At 42.7% G+C, this 14166-nt stretch overlaps 1 protein-coding gene across 1 annotated transcript in view; it reads left to right on the top strand.

Moving 5' to 3' along the window:
* Positions 1-14166, top strand: part of gpr45 (G protein-coupled receptor 45) — an 86270-nt gene continuing 72104 nt past the window's right edge. Inside the window, exon 1 of the mRNA XM_072577580.1 lies at positions 1-399. The gene's annotated coding sequence lies outside the window, so the exon portion shown is untranslated. The remainder of the gene's footprint in view (positions 400-14166) is intronic.

The following is a 14166-nucleotide window of genomic DNA, read 5'->3' as shown; positions in this document are numbered from 1 at the left end:
CTTCCCGAGAATACGCTTTCCCCCGCCCAGCCTGAAGCCTCGCCGTCCGCTGAAAGTATACAGCTCCTCCCGCATGACTGGCTCTTGCACAGCAGACTTTCCACTGCATCCAGCCTTCTTTCTCCCACAGACACTCCATGACTTGAGTAAAGTGTTTTTTTTCTCTCGTTTCTCTGACAACCACAGCGGAGCCATTGGTGCGAACAATCAGCAAACTAGCTCCTTATCCAGGCTGGCTGCGGTAACTCTTGTTTTCATTTAGATTAGCGGCATTGATACTCATTCTTTGTGTATCATTGTACATTCCCCTACTTCTCTGGTTTTCATACGGTTACTTGCGGAGCCGCTGTGATCCTATTTTGTCATTTATGTGGTCGTGACCGAGAAGACAAATCGAAGGTAATTCCGTTTCCATCTGTGTATGTGTGTGACCGAAAACCGAAAGAACTGCGGATGCTGTAAATCAGAAACAGAAACAAAAGTTGCAAGTCTTTTGATTTCTCTTTGCAGGTGCTGCCAAACCTGCTGAGCTTTTCCAGTAACTACTTCTGTGTTTGTCTCTGGTGTGTGCCACTGTTGTGCATTCTCAACGTAAACCTCTCCGCTTTCCTAAGTTGCTGCATGACGGGTGAAGGAGAAAAAGAGCTTTTTACTCTCTTTCTGCAAAGGTGGCAGACGAGAGAGATGTGAGGCAATTTAAACCGGTGTGCAGCTGGGGCCTGGTCTGCTAACCTTAGCACTGAACTGATTTCATATAGAATTGGAACAACTGCCCACACCAGTTCTGATCAAAGTATTGCATCATGCCAAAACGCTCTTACATCAAAAATTGCTGGAACTGCTCAACGAGTCAGACAGTGTCTGTGCAAAGAAAACAGAGTGAATGGCACAATTCATGTTCACACCTGCTGAACGATTGGAGCATTTTCTGTTTTTATTTCAGATTTTTAGGATCCTCGGTGCTTTATTTTTGCCTCATGATAGAAGTGTAAAGTACAGCCATCATTAATTAAATGTGTATTGTCATTATTGAGCAATATTTACAAATCAGTGGTTTACGTATAAATATAATCCTGTGGTAAAGTTTGCATTACTAATAATCTGCATAAATGGTTGGTGTATAGAATGAGTTGCCAGAGGAACTGGTGGAGGTTAGTACGATTGCAACATTTAAAAGGCATCTGGATGGGTATATGAATAGGAAGGGTTTGAGGGATATGGGCCGGGTGCTGGCAGGTGGGACTGCATTGGGTTGGGATATCTGGTTGGCATGGACGAGTTGGACCAAAGCCTCAGGCGACTGACTGTGTGGAGTTTGCACGTTCTCCCCGTGTCTGCGTGGGTTTCCTCTGGGTGCTCCGGTTTCCTCCCACAGTCCAAAGATGTGCAGGTCAGGTGAATTGGCCATGCTAAATTGCCCGTAGTGTTAGGTTAGGGGTAGATGTAGATGTAGGGGTATGGGTGGGTTACGCTTCGGCGGGGCAGTGTGGACTTGTTGGGCCGAAGGGCCTGTTTCCACACTGTAAGTAATCTAATCTAATATAATATAATCAAAGTGTCTCTTTCCATGCTGTATGTCTCTATGACTCTTCTTAATGTAACCTACAGATAACAGATATTTCTAAACTGAACTCATTTAGTTAAATATAACACAAATTAACTTGGCATTGGAGGTGGTATGTTGCGGCTCCAGTGCCTTGGAACTAGTGGACATCTGCGTAATGTGAGTTGATATGGTTTTGATGCAGATGAGGCACTAGCAAGAGGTAGGCCAGCTAGTGGGAAGGAGTTTCCTGGGAAGGAACCAAGGGATCAGTTAAAGTGTGTTTGCTTTAACGCAAGGAGTATCAGGAATAAAAGTGATGAACTTAGAGCATGGATCAGTACCTGGTGCTATGATGTTGTGGCCATAACAGAGACATGGGTTTCTCAGGGGCAGGAATGGGTGCTGGATGTTCCAGGGTTTAGAGCATTTAAAAAGAATAGGGAGGGGGGGAAAAGAAGAGGGGGTGTAGCACTACTAATCAGAGAGAGTATCACAGCTACAGAAGCTTCCATTGTCGAGGAAGATCTGCCTACCGAGTCAGTATAGGTGGAAATTAGGACAGCAAGGGAGCAGTCACCTCGTTAGGGGTTTACTACAGGCCCCCCAGTAGCAGCAGGGAGATGGAAGAAAACATAGATTGGCAGATTTTGGAAAAGTGTGGACATAATAGGGTTGTTGTAATGGGTGACTTTAACTTTACCAATATTGATTTGAACCTCTTTGAGTAGAAGATTTGAATGGAGCTGTTTTTGTAAGGTGTGTTCAGGAGGGTTTCCTAACTCAGTACGTTGACAGGCCGATGAGGGGAGAGGCCATTCCAGACTTGGTGCTCGGAAACGAGCCGGGGCAGGTATCAGATCTTGTGCTGGGAGAGTATTTTGGTGATAGTGACCACAACTGCCTCACATTCTACATGGCTATGGAGAAGGAGAGAATTAGGCAAAATGGGAGGATATTTAATTGGGGAAGAGGAAACTATGATGCGATTAGACATGAGTTAGGAAGCATGGATTGGGAGCAATTGTTCCATGGTAAAGGCACTATAGACATGTGGAGACTGTTTAAGGAACAGTTGTTACAAGTGATGAATAAATATGTCCCTTTGAGACAGGCAAGAAGTGGTAAGATAAAGGAACCTTGGATGACGAGAGCGGTGGAGCGTCTCGTCAAAAGGAAGAAGGTAGCTTACATAAGGTGGAGGAAGCTAGGGTCAAGCTCAGCTCTAAAGGATTACAGGCAGGCGAGGAAGGAGCTCAAAAATGGTCTGAGGAGAGCCAGGAGGGTGCACGAGAAAGGCTTGGCAGAACGGATTAGGGAGAACACAAAGGTATTTTACACTTAAGTGAGGAATAAGAGAATGGTCAAAGAAAGAGTAGGGCTGATCAGGGATAGCATAGGGAATTTGTGGGTGGAGTCTGAGGAGGTAGGGGAAGCCCTAAATGAGTTTTTTGCTTCTGTCTTTACAAAATAAACCAACTTTGTAGTGAATGAAACCTTTGAAGAGCAGGTGTGCATGCTGGAATGGATAGAGATAGAGGAAGCTGATGAGCTGAAAATTTTGTCAAACATTAAGATTCACAAGTTGCCAGGCCCGAACCAGATTTGTCCTCGGCTGCTTTGGGAAACGAGAAATACAATTGCTTCACCACTTGCGAAGATCTCTGCATCCTCGCTCTCCACTGGAGTCGTACCTGAGGACTGGAGAGAGGTAAATGTAATTCCTCTCTTCAAGAAAGGAAATAGGGAAATCCCCGGCAATTACAGACCAGTAAGTCTCACGTCTGTCGTCTGCAAGGTGTTAGAAAGGATTCTGAGGGATAGGATTTATGACCATCTGGAAGAGCATGGCTTGATTAAATGCAGTCAACACGGCTTTGTGAGGAGCAGGTCATGCCTCACAAACCTTATCGAGTTCTTTGAGGATGTGACTAGAAAAGTTGATGAGGGTCGAGCTGTGGATGTGGTGTATATGGACTTCAGCAAGGCATTTGATAAGGTTCTCCATGGTAGGCTCATTCAGAAGGTCAGGAGGAATGGGATACAGGGGAACTCAGCTGTCTGGATACAGAATTGGCTGGCCAACAGAAGACAGCGAGTGGTAGTAGAAGGAAAATATTCTGCCTGGACATCTGTGGTGAGTGATGTTCCACAGGGCTCTGTCCTTCGGCCTCTACTGTTTGTAATTTTTATTAATGACTTGGATGAGGGGATTGAAGGATGGGTCAGCAAGTTTGCAGATGACACAAAGGTTGGAGGTGTCGTTGACAATATAGAGGGCTGTTATAGGCTGCAGCGGGACATTGACAGGATGCAGAGATGGGCTGAGAGGTGGCAGATGGAGTTCAACCTGAATAAATGCGAGGTGATGCATTTTGGAAGGTCAAATTTGAAAGCTGAGTACAGGATTAAGGATAGGATTCTTGGCAGTGTGGAGGAACAGAGGGATCTTGGTGTGCAGGTACATAGATCTCTTAAAATGGCCACCCAGGTGGACAGGGTTGTTAAGAAAGCATATCCCATCTACATGACTGGGATATCTGGATAGGTTGGACCAAAGGGTCTGTTTCCATGCTGTGCATCTCTATGACTCTATGACTCTTCATCAGAGCTTTTCACTCCACGGATGCTATCTGACCCACAGTGATTTCCAGCATTTTTTGTTTTCAGTCCAGATTCCAGCATCTGCAGTAATTTGCTCCAATTCTGTTTTGTAACATGTTTAATTGTATACAAGATTCCTTTGCATGTCACTTCCCTTCAGAGAATGGGAGCACAAAAAGCAAACAATGAGGAAGGAATGTGATGAACTGTAACTTGGGAATTTAGTAAAATTGGGAATGAGGTGTGGAGGAGAAAGGAGATGTTTTTCAGTTTTCAGTAGTTGGTGAGTATTCAAAGGTATTAATTAGCTCAGCAGATTGGAGAGTTTTTTTTTAAAATCCCTCTCAAAGGTGGCAATAATTTAAACTAATACTGGAGAGATTTAAGAATTACATTAAACTTATAGCATTACTTGTTAAAGTACAAGACGTTAGTTAGGCCACTTCTGGAATCTTGCGAGCAGTTATGGTCTCCTTCCTATCAGAAGGATGTTGTGAAACACGAAAGGGTTCAGAAAAGATTTACAAGGATATTGCCGGGGTTGGAAGATTTGAGCTATAAGGAGAGGTTGAATAGGCTGGGGCTGTTTTCCCTGGAGTGTTGGAGGCTGAGGGGTGACTTTATAGAGGTGTATAAAATTATTTGAATGTGAGCATAAGAGGTATAGTTAGTAAGTTTGCAGATGACACCAAAATTGGAGGTGTAGTGGATAGCAAAGAAGGTTACCTCAGGTTACAACGGGATCTTGATCAGATGGGCCAATGGGCTGAGCCCGGGCAGGTCAGTTGGTAGAGCATCAGACTTTTAATCTGAGGGTCCAGGGTTCATGTCCCTGCTCAGATGGTCGCTTTGGGTGGCACGGTGGCTCAGTGGATAGCACTGCTGCCTCACAGCACCAGGGTCCCAGGTTCAATTCTGCCTCGGGTGACTGTGTGGAGTTTGCACATTCTCCCCGTGTTTGTGTGGGTTTGCTCTGGGTTTCCTTCCACAGTCACAAAAGATGTGCAGGTTAGGTGAATTGGCTATGCTAAATTGCCCATAGTGTTAGGTGCATTAGTCAGAGGTGGGTTACTCTTCAGAGGGTCTGTGTGGACTGGTTGGGCTGAAGGGCCTGTTTCCACACTGTAGGGAATCTATTCAAATGGCAGATGGAGTTTAATTGAGGTAAATGTGAGATGCTGCATTTTGGGACAGCAAATCTTAGCAGGACTTATACACTTAATGGTAAGGTCCTAGAGAGTGTTGCAGAACAAAGAGACCTTGGAGTGCAAGTTCATAGCTTCTTGAAAGTGGAAGCGCAGGTAGATATGATAGTGAAGAAGACATTTGGTATGCTTTCCTTTATTGGTCAGAGTATTGATAGGAGTTAGGAGGTCATGTTGCGGCTCTACAGGACATTGGTTAGGCCACTGTTGGAATATTGTGTGCAATTCTCGTCTCCTTCCTATCGGAAGTGTGTTGTGAAACTTGAAAGGGTGCAGAAAAGATTAACAAGGATGTTGCCAGGGTTGGAGGATTTGAGCGTTAGGGAGAGATTGAACAGGCGAGGGCTGTTTTCCCTGGAGGGTCGGAGGCTGAGGGGTGACCTTTATAGCGGTTTATAAAATCATGAGTGTCATGGATAGGATAAATAGACAAAGCCTCTTCCCTGGGGTGGGGGAGTCCAGAACTAGAGGGCATAGGTTTAGGGTGAGAGGGGAAAGATATAAAAGAGATCTAAGGGGCAACTTTTCACGCAGAGGGTGGTACGTGTATGTAATGAGCTGCCAGAGGAAGTGGGTGGAGGCTGGTACGATTGCAACATTTAAAAGGCATTTGGATGGGTATATGAATAGGAAGGGTTTGGAGGGATATGGGCTGGGTGCTGGCAGGTGGGACTAGATTGGGTTGGGATATCTGGTCGGCATGGACAGGTTGGACCATAGGGTCTGTTTCCATGCTGTAGGTCTCTGTGACTCTATTTAATATAACCTACAGGTAACAGTTTGAGAGATATTTCTAAACTGAACTCATATAGTTAAATATAACACAAAACTAGCTTGGCAATGGAGGTGTGTGTTGTGGCTGCAGCTAGTGGACATCTGTTTGATCCAAGGCAAGCACATCTCCAGCTGCGTGAGAAACTGCAGCTCCAAGTTGATAAGCTGGAGTACAGGCTTCGGATACTGCAGTGTATCAGAGGGACAGGAATTGGACACTTGTTCCAAGAGGCAGTCATGCCACTTGGCCTACATATATTTGATTTGGTCTGTGGACAAAGAAATGGAAATAATTGTGAGAAAAGACAGATCAAGGGCCTTGAAGACTTGACTGAGACTGCAGGGAGGTGAACAAACTGATTATAATGTGATACATGAAGTCATTTTTAGTGGAATGAGTAAACATGAGTGTTATTATAACAGTAAAGAATATAATAAGGAGGATAGATATGGTTCTGTACAATTCAGTTGCAGTGCCTATTTACCTGCTCAGTGCCAGGGATAAAGATATCTTCAGGCCACAGAAGAACTTAGAGTTGGAAAGAAAATGTCCGTAAGTTGTGGTGAATTTGCATATGAATAACATTGCTTCTAAGAGCATACAGATATGTGAGAACTCAAGGAAATATGGTGACAGTGGGAAAATTGGCTTCACATGAACAGATGATGAGCGTTTACATGGAGAGATTTGGAAATCCAAAGAAGTAGAGGGTAACCTGGGGAGTAGTAAGAGTAAATAAATTGAGACAATTAATATCCGGAGAGGAAAATACTGGAGAAAGTCAAGGAAGTAAAATCTGACAAATCCTTAGGACCGGATGGACTTCTTCCTAACGTTCTAAAAAATATGACTGTCAAGGTCATGGATGTATTATTGCATCAGAAAGTAAGGCCTGTGCAATAAGTAGTAGTAAAAAGATGAAATAGAAGTCACTTTATCTGAATGTGTAGAACATCCACAGGATGATGGACTTGTGGCACGAATAGAGATAGCTAGTTTGGATCTAATTGCTATTATGAAATTACAGTTACAAGGTGAATGAGGTTAGAAAATAAAGATTCCAAGATGAATTTCAAAACCATTTGAAAAGACAGACACGGAAAAGGTGAACACTTATCCCTGATAATAAAGAAAAGCATAAAGACATCAGTGAGGAAGGATTTTCGCTCAAAAAATTACTAAATTCATTAACTACGAATGGAGATTCTGAATAGAAAAGATTAAGAAATGTTGGTGGGAATACTTTATAAACCACACTGTTCAATAAACTGGAAGTTGTTGGAGCTTGCAATAAACACAGTATAAGAGTTGTAAGAGACTTGAACTTCATACAGACAAGTAACAGTTTCAAAAGTGGACCCTAGAAGATGAGTTTAGGAGAAACCATTCTCCGGAGAGACCATTCCCATCCATGACTTCCTCGTCAGGTCCTTGCCCCACTGTTGGCAGCTTTCCCTGCTACCGCAGGAACTGCAAAACCTGTGCACACACCATTCCCCTCACTCTGTCCAAGGCCTCAAGGGATCCTTCCACAGAGATTTACCTGTACCTCTACCAATGTCAGCTACTGCATCTGTTGCACCCAGTGTGGTCTCCTCTACTTTGGGGAGATAGGACGCCTTCTTGCGATCGTTTCCGAGAACATCTCTGGGATACCCACACCCACCAAGCCCACTGCCCCATGGCTGAACACTTCAACCACTCCCTGCCCACTCCGTCAAGGACATGCAGGTCCTGGACCTCCTCCACCGCCAAACTGTTACCACCCGACGTCTGGAGGAAGAACGCCTCATATTCCACCTTGGAACTCTACAACTACACAGGATCAACGTGGATTTCATCAGCTTCCTCATTTCCCCTCCCCCCACAGTATCCCAGTCCCAAGCCTCCAACTCGGCACCACCCTCCGGACCTGTCCATCACTCCCTAAACTGCTCCCCCCCCCCCCCCCCCCGATCTATCACCTTGTCCCTCACCTTCATCCATCTATTGCTTTCTCAGCTACCTTCCCCATTTACCTCTCAGCCCTGGCCCACAAGCCTCATTCATGATGAAAGGTTTATGTCCGAAATGTCGATTCTCCTGCTCATCAGATGCTGTCTGACCTACTGTGCTTTCCCAGCAACACACTCTCGACCCTAGGAGATGAGTTTGTAGAATGTCTTTGTAACAATGTCCTAGTGGAATATGTTGTGGAAGCAATTGGAAATAATGCAATTTTGAATCTAATATTGTGAGGTGAGGAATATTTTATTAGTAATGTAGTTAGTAAAGGATCTACAGGGATATAGTGAATATCATACAATTGAATTCAACATTAGGTTTGGAAAAAAAACTCCAATTACAAACAAGAGTTTTAAACTTAAGCAAAGTCGATTACACAGGTACAAAGTGAGAGAGTGATTACAGAGGTACAAGGTGAGAGAGCGATAAGAAGGCACAACTTCAAATGAACAGTTGAAAACATTTTCTAAAAAATTCAAAATGTTGAACAAAACAAGTACATTTCTTAGAAAACAAAATCTTAGCAAGAAACATCTACCTGTGGTTTACTTTGGCAGTTAAGGATAACATTAGAGTAAAAGCAGAGGCTTAGAAAGCTGAAAATAATAGTACGAAGGGCACAATTTTTTTTTCCCATAAGGGCTGTTCTTCTTGTTATCCTGAAGGCTACATTTTGGTTTTCAGGTGCTACACTTTTATTCTCACTAACTATTCTCACTAAAAATAGCATTCACACCACACAAATCCTAGGCTATGACCATCACCAATAAGTGACAATCTAACCACTGACCTTTGACATTCGATGATATTACCTTCACTGAATCCCCTACTATCAACATCCTAGAGGTTACCATTGACTGGAAACTCAACTGGACTCGCTTCATAAGCACAATAGCTAGAAGAACACATCAGAGGCTAGGCATACTGTATGAAGTAGGGCAGAGGTTTACGATGAGAGAGGAATCATTTAAAAGGCACCAAAGGGGCACCTTTTTCATGCAGAGGGTGGTGTGTGTATGGCATTAGCTGTCAGAGGAGGTGGTGGAGGCTAGTACAATTACAACATTTAAAAGGTATATGAATAGGAAGGATTTAGAGGGATTTGGGCCAAGTAATGCCAAATGGGACTAGATTAGGTTAGGATATCTGGTTGGCATGGACAAGTTGGACCAAAGGGTCTGTTTCCATGCTGTACATCTCTATGACTCTGTAAGTACCTAACCTCTCAATTCCCCAAAGCTTGTCCAGTGTAATAGGATACTCCTCACTTGCCTGGATGAGTGCAGCTCCAAATACACTCAAGAAGCCTGACACCATCCAAGATAAAGCAGCTCACTTGATTCGCATTACAACCACAAGCATCCACTCCCTCCACCACCAACACTCAGTAGCAGCAGGGTGTACTACTTACAAGAGGCACTGTGGAAGTTGACCAAAGATCCTCAGACAGCTGTTCCAAACCCACAACTACTATCTAGAAGGACAAGGGCAGCAGATACATGGGAACACCACCACCTGCAAGTTTCCTTCACCATCCTGTCTTGGAAATGTATTTCTGTTCCTTCACTGTCACTGGTCAAAATCTTGGAATTGTCTCCCAAATGGCATTATGGGTCAACCCACAGCAGGTGGACTGCAGCAATTCAAGAAGGCAGCTCACTACCACTTTCTCAAGGGTGACTAGGGCCTAACCAGTGATGACCACATCCCACAAATGAATTAACAAAAACATTTTTTTTAGTTGGTGCAGTCATGTAATAATACATTCTCTGCTTGCTTTGATATTTGTGGTATTTGGACTTGTGCAGGAGCAGAATTTGAAGAATTCATCAATATCCTCAATAATTCTCAATCTTCCCTTAAATTTAAAACCACACATACAAGGAAACCATTAATTCCTTAGATACAAGGGGATCTAAGTTAGCGCAAGACAGCATGCATTCAGTTTGCAACATCACTTTTTCAAAAGAATGGACACACACGTCTACATACAGAAACCATCATCCTAAACATAGATTCGCTGGAACTTTACCGACCTGTGCTAATCTATTTCCATCAAATAAGTATAAAGCTGAAAGATTTTAACCTGTGTTCTATCAGAAGGATGTTGTGAAACTTGAAAGGGTTCAGAAAAGATTTACAAGGATGTTGCCAGGATTGGAGGATTTGAGCCAAGGGGAGAGGCTGAACGGCCGGGGCTGTTTTTCCTGGAGTGTCGGACGCTGAGGGGGTGACCTTATAGAGGTTTATAAAATCATGAGGAGCATGGATAGGATAAATAGAGAAGGTCTTTTGCCCTGGGATTGGGAAGTCCAGAACTAGAGGGCATAGGTTTAGGGTGAGAGTGGCAAGATATCAAAGGGACCCAAAAGGCAACTTTTCCACACAGACGATGGTGCATTTATGAAATAAGCAGTCAGAAGAAATGGTGGAGGCTGGTACAATTACAGCTTTTGAAAGACATCTGGATGAATACATGAATAGGCAGAGTTTGGAGGGATATGGGTCAAGTGCTGGCAAATGGGACTAGATTAGGTTAGGATATCTGGTTGGCATGGACGAGTTGGACCGAATGGTCTGTTTTTGTGCTGTATATCTCTGTGACTCTATGTCAGTACTACCCTTTTTATTGTATCTCCACATTTAAATTTAACAATTGAAAAAGTGTTCATTACAATAGCCTCTGCTGCATTTTGCCTCATATACTAACCTCTGTACCAATGCAACCTTAAGAGATTAGAGATGTGTCATTTATTTACATGTATTCATTACCACATTACCTTCAGGTTTCTGTGACTCCCAATTAACTGAATGTTCCTTTGTTGACTGATTTAAGACTATTTGTTCTGCTTTGCAGGCTTCCTTTCCCCCAACGTTTGCAGTTTCCTTCTCTTTCTGCTTAACTTGCATCTAACCTCTCTTCTGCCCCTTGTCTTGCAGGCACTCTCTCTTCACTCCTTGTAGCCTTTCTCTATTGCCCCTCATTGCAGCCTCCTTCTCTTCTCCCCTTTGAAGCATAGCAGCCTTCTTCTCTCTTCCCCTTACAACTTCCCCACTTTGTGACCTCCTCCTTGCAATCTCCTTCTCCACCTCCCCTACTTTCCTTTTAGCCTCACTACCCCTCCATATTGCAGGCTCCACATTCCCTCTCAACTCACTAACACCCCCTCCCAACCCTACTAAACTGCAACCTCTCAGTCCCACCCCTCCTCCTATCCCCACTCTGCACCTTCCAATTTTCTGGGCCTCAGCAAATAGACCCCTTCAGCTCCTAATAAATGGTAATAAACCCCATCCCACCCTTTGATAAAAAGGCCCCCTTCCTGGTCCTCAACAAACAGATGTGTCATTTATTTACATGTATTCATTACCACATTACCTTCAGGTTTCTGTGACTCCCAATTAACTGAATGTTCCTTTGTTGACTGATTTGGCTGCCTCAGAGATTCCATCATCACTAGCATGTATTTACCGAAAATGTTCATGACCAACAAGCACAGGAAAATACAGCCTGTGATTTGAGAGCTTCCCACTATTGCGTTCCACTCCATGTATGAGGACAACTTTTCTCCCATGGTCTCCTTTGGGCATTTTCAGGCATAAAGTCAGCTTGCATTCTCAAATGTTCTGAGTGCTGATAGTAACTCTGACAGTTGGAAGTGTTTAGGGAACTGGCAAGTGCCCACTAAAAGATGATAAAGGAAAAAGTAAAATATGACCATGATTAATTGGAAATATTTAAACAGACTGTAAGAGCTTCAACTAGTAAACAAAAAAAAGAAAGTCACTAAAATTAATGTTTTGTCTCTGAAGCAGAGATTGTGGTGTCATCCCAATCGAGGTCAGAAGTGACATTGGATGGAGAAAGAAAGGGTAATCTAGGGACTAACAAGAGTATAGACATTAATAGAGAAAAAGTGCTGGAGAAACTCAAGGAATTAAAATTCAACAAATTTCCAGTTCCTAATGACCTACATCCTTAGGTTCCAAAAATGATAGCTGCAGAGTTCATGAATACACTAGCTATGATTTCACAAAGTTCCAACAGGTTTAAAATGTAACACTGCTACTGCATAAAAGAGGGCAACATAAAACTTTGAACTATCGGCCAGTTAGCCTAACGTGAGTCATTAGGGATGTTCTGGAATTATTAAGGAAGACTTAACAATACACTCCGGAAATCTAGTATGATTAGAAAAGTCAATAATTTTACAAAAGGAAAGCCATGTTGACAAATTCATTAGTGTTTTGAAAATGCAACAAGTTTGGCAGATATACAGGAACCAGTAGCTACGAAAAATTGATATCCAAAAGGCATTCAATAAGGTGTCACATAAAAGGTTAAAACAGAAGCTAAAGGTTCATGGAGTTGGTAATGCTATACTGTAATAGCATGAATCGCTTAATAGATAGAAAGCAAAGATACCACAGAATTGGGGCATTTTAAAGTTGGCACACTGACTAATAGACTGCAACAGGATTAGTTCTCAGTCCAAAACATTTTCCAATCTTTACCATATATATTTGTGTATAGGTTGAGTTTTGAAGACATTTTTTAGCTGAAATTAGGGGGTTGACTTATACATGTCGTATTGTTTTCGAGGGGATGAAATTCATGATTGGCTTGAGTCAAAAAATGGACAAACAAGAGCCAGATCTCTTTCTAAAATAATAAACAACAAAAGGGAAAAGAATTACGGCCATTATTGAATACTTATCTTCGAACTAACTGTAATCATTTTGCCTGCTATGTTAGAATGGTACTATTGTACTGTATTCAGTTACCATTACTGTAAAGTGCATCTAGGTTGACTCGTATGCACAAAAGTTAATAGACATGCCAGCAGGTAGTCAGACAATCTACTGGGGCTATTTGTACAACACACAATTGATGAAATAAAAACAGAGGAGCAGTAAAAAGAAAAAAAAAGCCATATTACTTTATTAGAAAAAGACAGCATGAAACAGTTAATAATGTATGATAAATATTTCACATCAAAAAACTGATATTCACAGCAAAAAGCTCTTCTCACCATACATCACAAATATTATGGGATAGCTGCTTAAAACAAAAGTTACTGGTACATGCAAAAGTCCATTAGAATCCTTCAAATTCACTGCCCTCATCAGTTGCACTGCTGAATAATTCATTCCAGTCATCTGGGTCAAGTATGTTGTTGTATGGATTATCTTCATCTGCACTCTCAAGGGCATCATCAATTGATGTGTCATCACTTCCATCTGACCATAAATAGTCATCCTCCATACCATCCAAAGCATTAGAAATTCCACATTTTTGAAGGCTTTCGCAATAATTTCAGTTTTCGTCTCCTTCCAGGACTCACCAGTCCACTCACATACAGTTGCAAGTAATGGAGCATTCATGTTGCCGGCCTTTATGAAGCTTTTTTCTCCTGCTTGCATCCAAGTATCCCATTTCTTCTATACGAAGTCCTTAGAAGGTTTATTGATGCTCACATCCAGTGGCTGCACCATGCTTGTAACGCCTCCAGGAATCATTACAATGTCAGTATTGTTAGCTCAAAGTTCACTGATAACACTTTTGTTTTCACTCTTGTGTGATCTGAACATATCCCAAACCAGTAAGCTTTTTTCCTTTCTAAATCCACCTAGTTGTATATTCCAGATCTCCCTAATCCAATCTTGCAGCTCCCTTCATCCATCTACCCTTTTTCACGGATGAGGACAGCAATGGCTTTCGGAAATTTCTGTTTGGGCAGAGTTTTCTTCTTAAAAATTACCAGAGGTTTTAACTTTGTTCTATCAGCCATACAATCAAGTACCAAAGTGAATCAACTCCTTTCATGGCCAGGAGAAAGTGAGGACTGCAGATGCTGGAAATCAGAGCTTAAAAATGTGTTGCTGGAAAAGCGCAGCAGGTCAGGCAGCATCAAAGGATCAGGAGAATCGATGTTTCGGGCATAAGCCCTTCTTCAGGAAGAAGGGCTTATGCCCGAAACGTCGATTCTCCTGCTCCTTTGATGTTGCCTGACCTGCTGCGCTTTTCCAGCAAC

This window comes from Chiloscyllium punctatum, chromosome 9 (assembly GCF_047496795.1).
Source record: "Chiloscyllium punctatum isolate Juve2018m chromosome 9, sChiPun1.3, whole genome shotgun sequence".
NCBI classification, from domain to species: Eukaryota; Metazoa; Chordata; class Chondrichthyes; order Orectolobiformes; family Hemiscylliidae; genus Chiloscyllium; species Chiloscyllium punctatum.
This window is presented reverse-complemented; position numbering and strand designations above follow the sequence as displayed.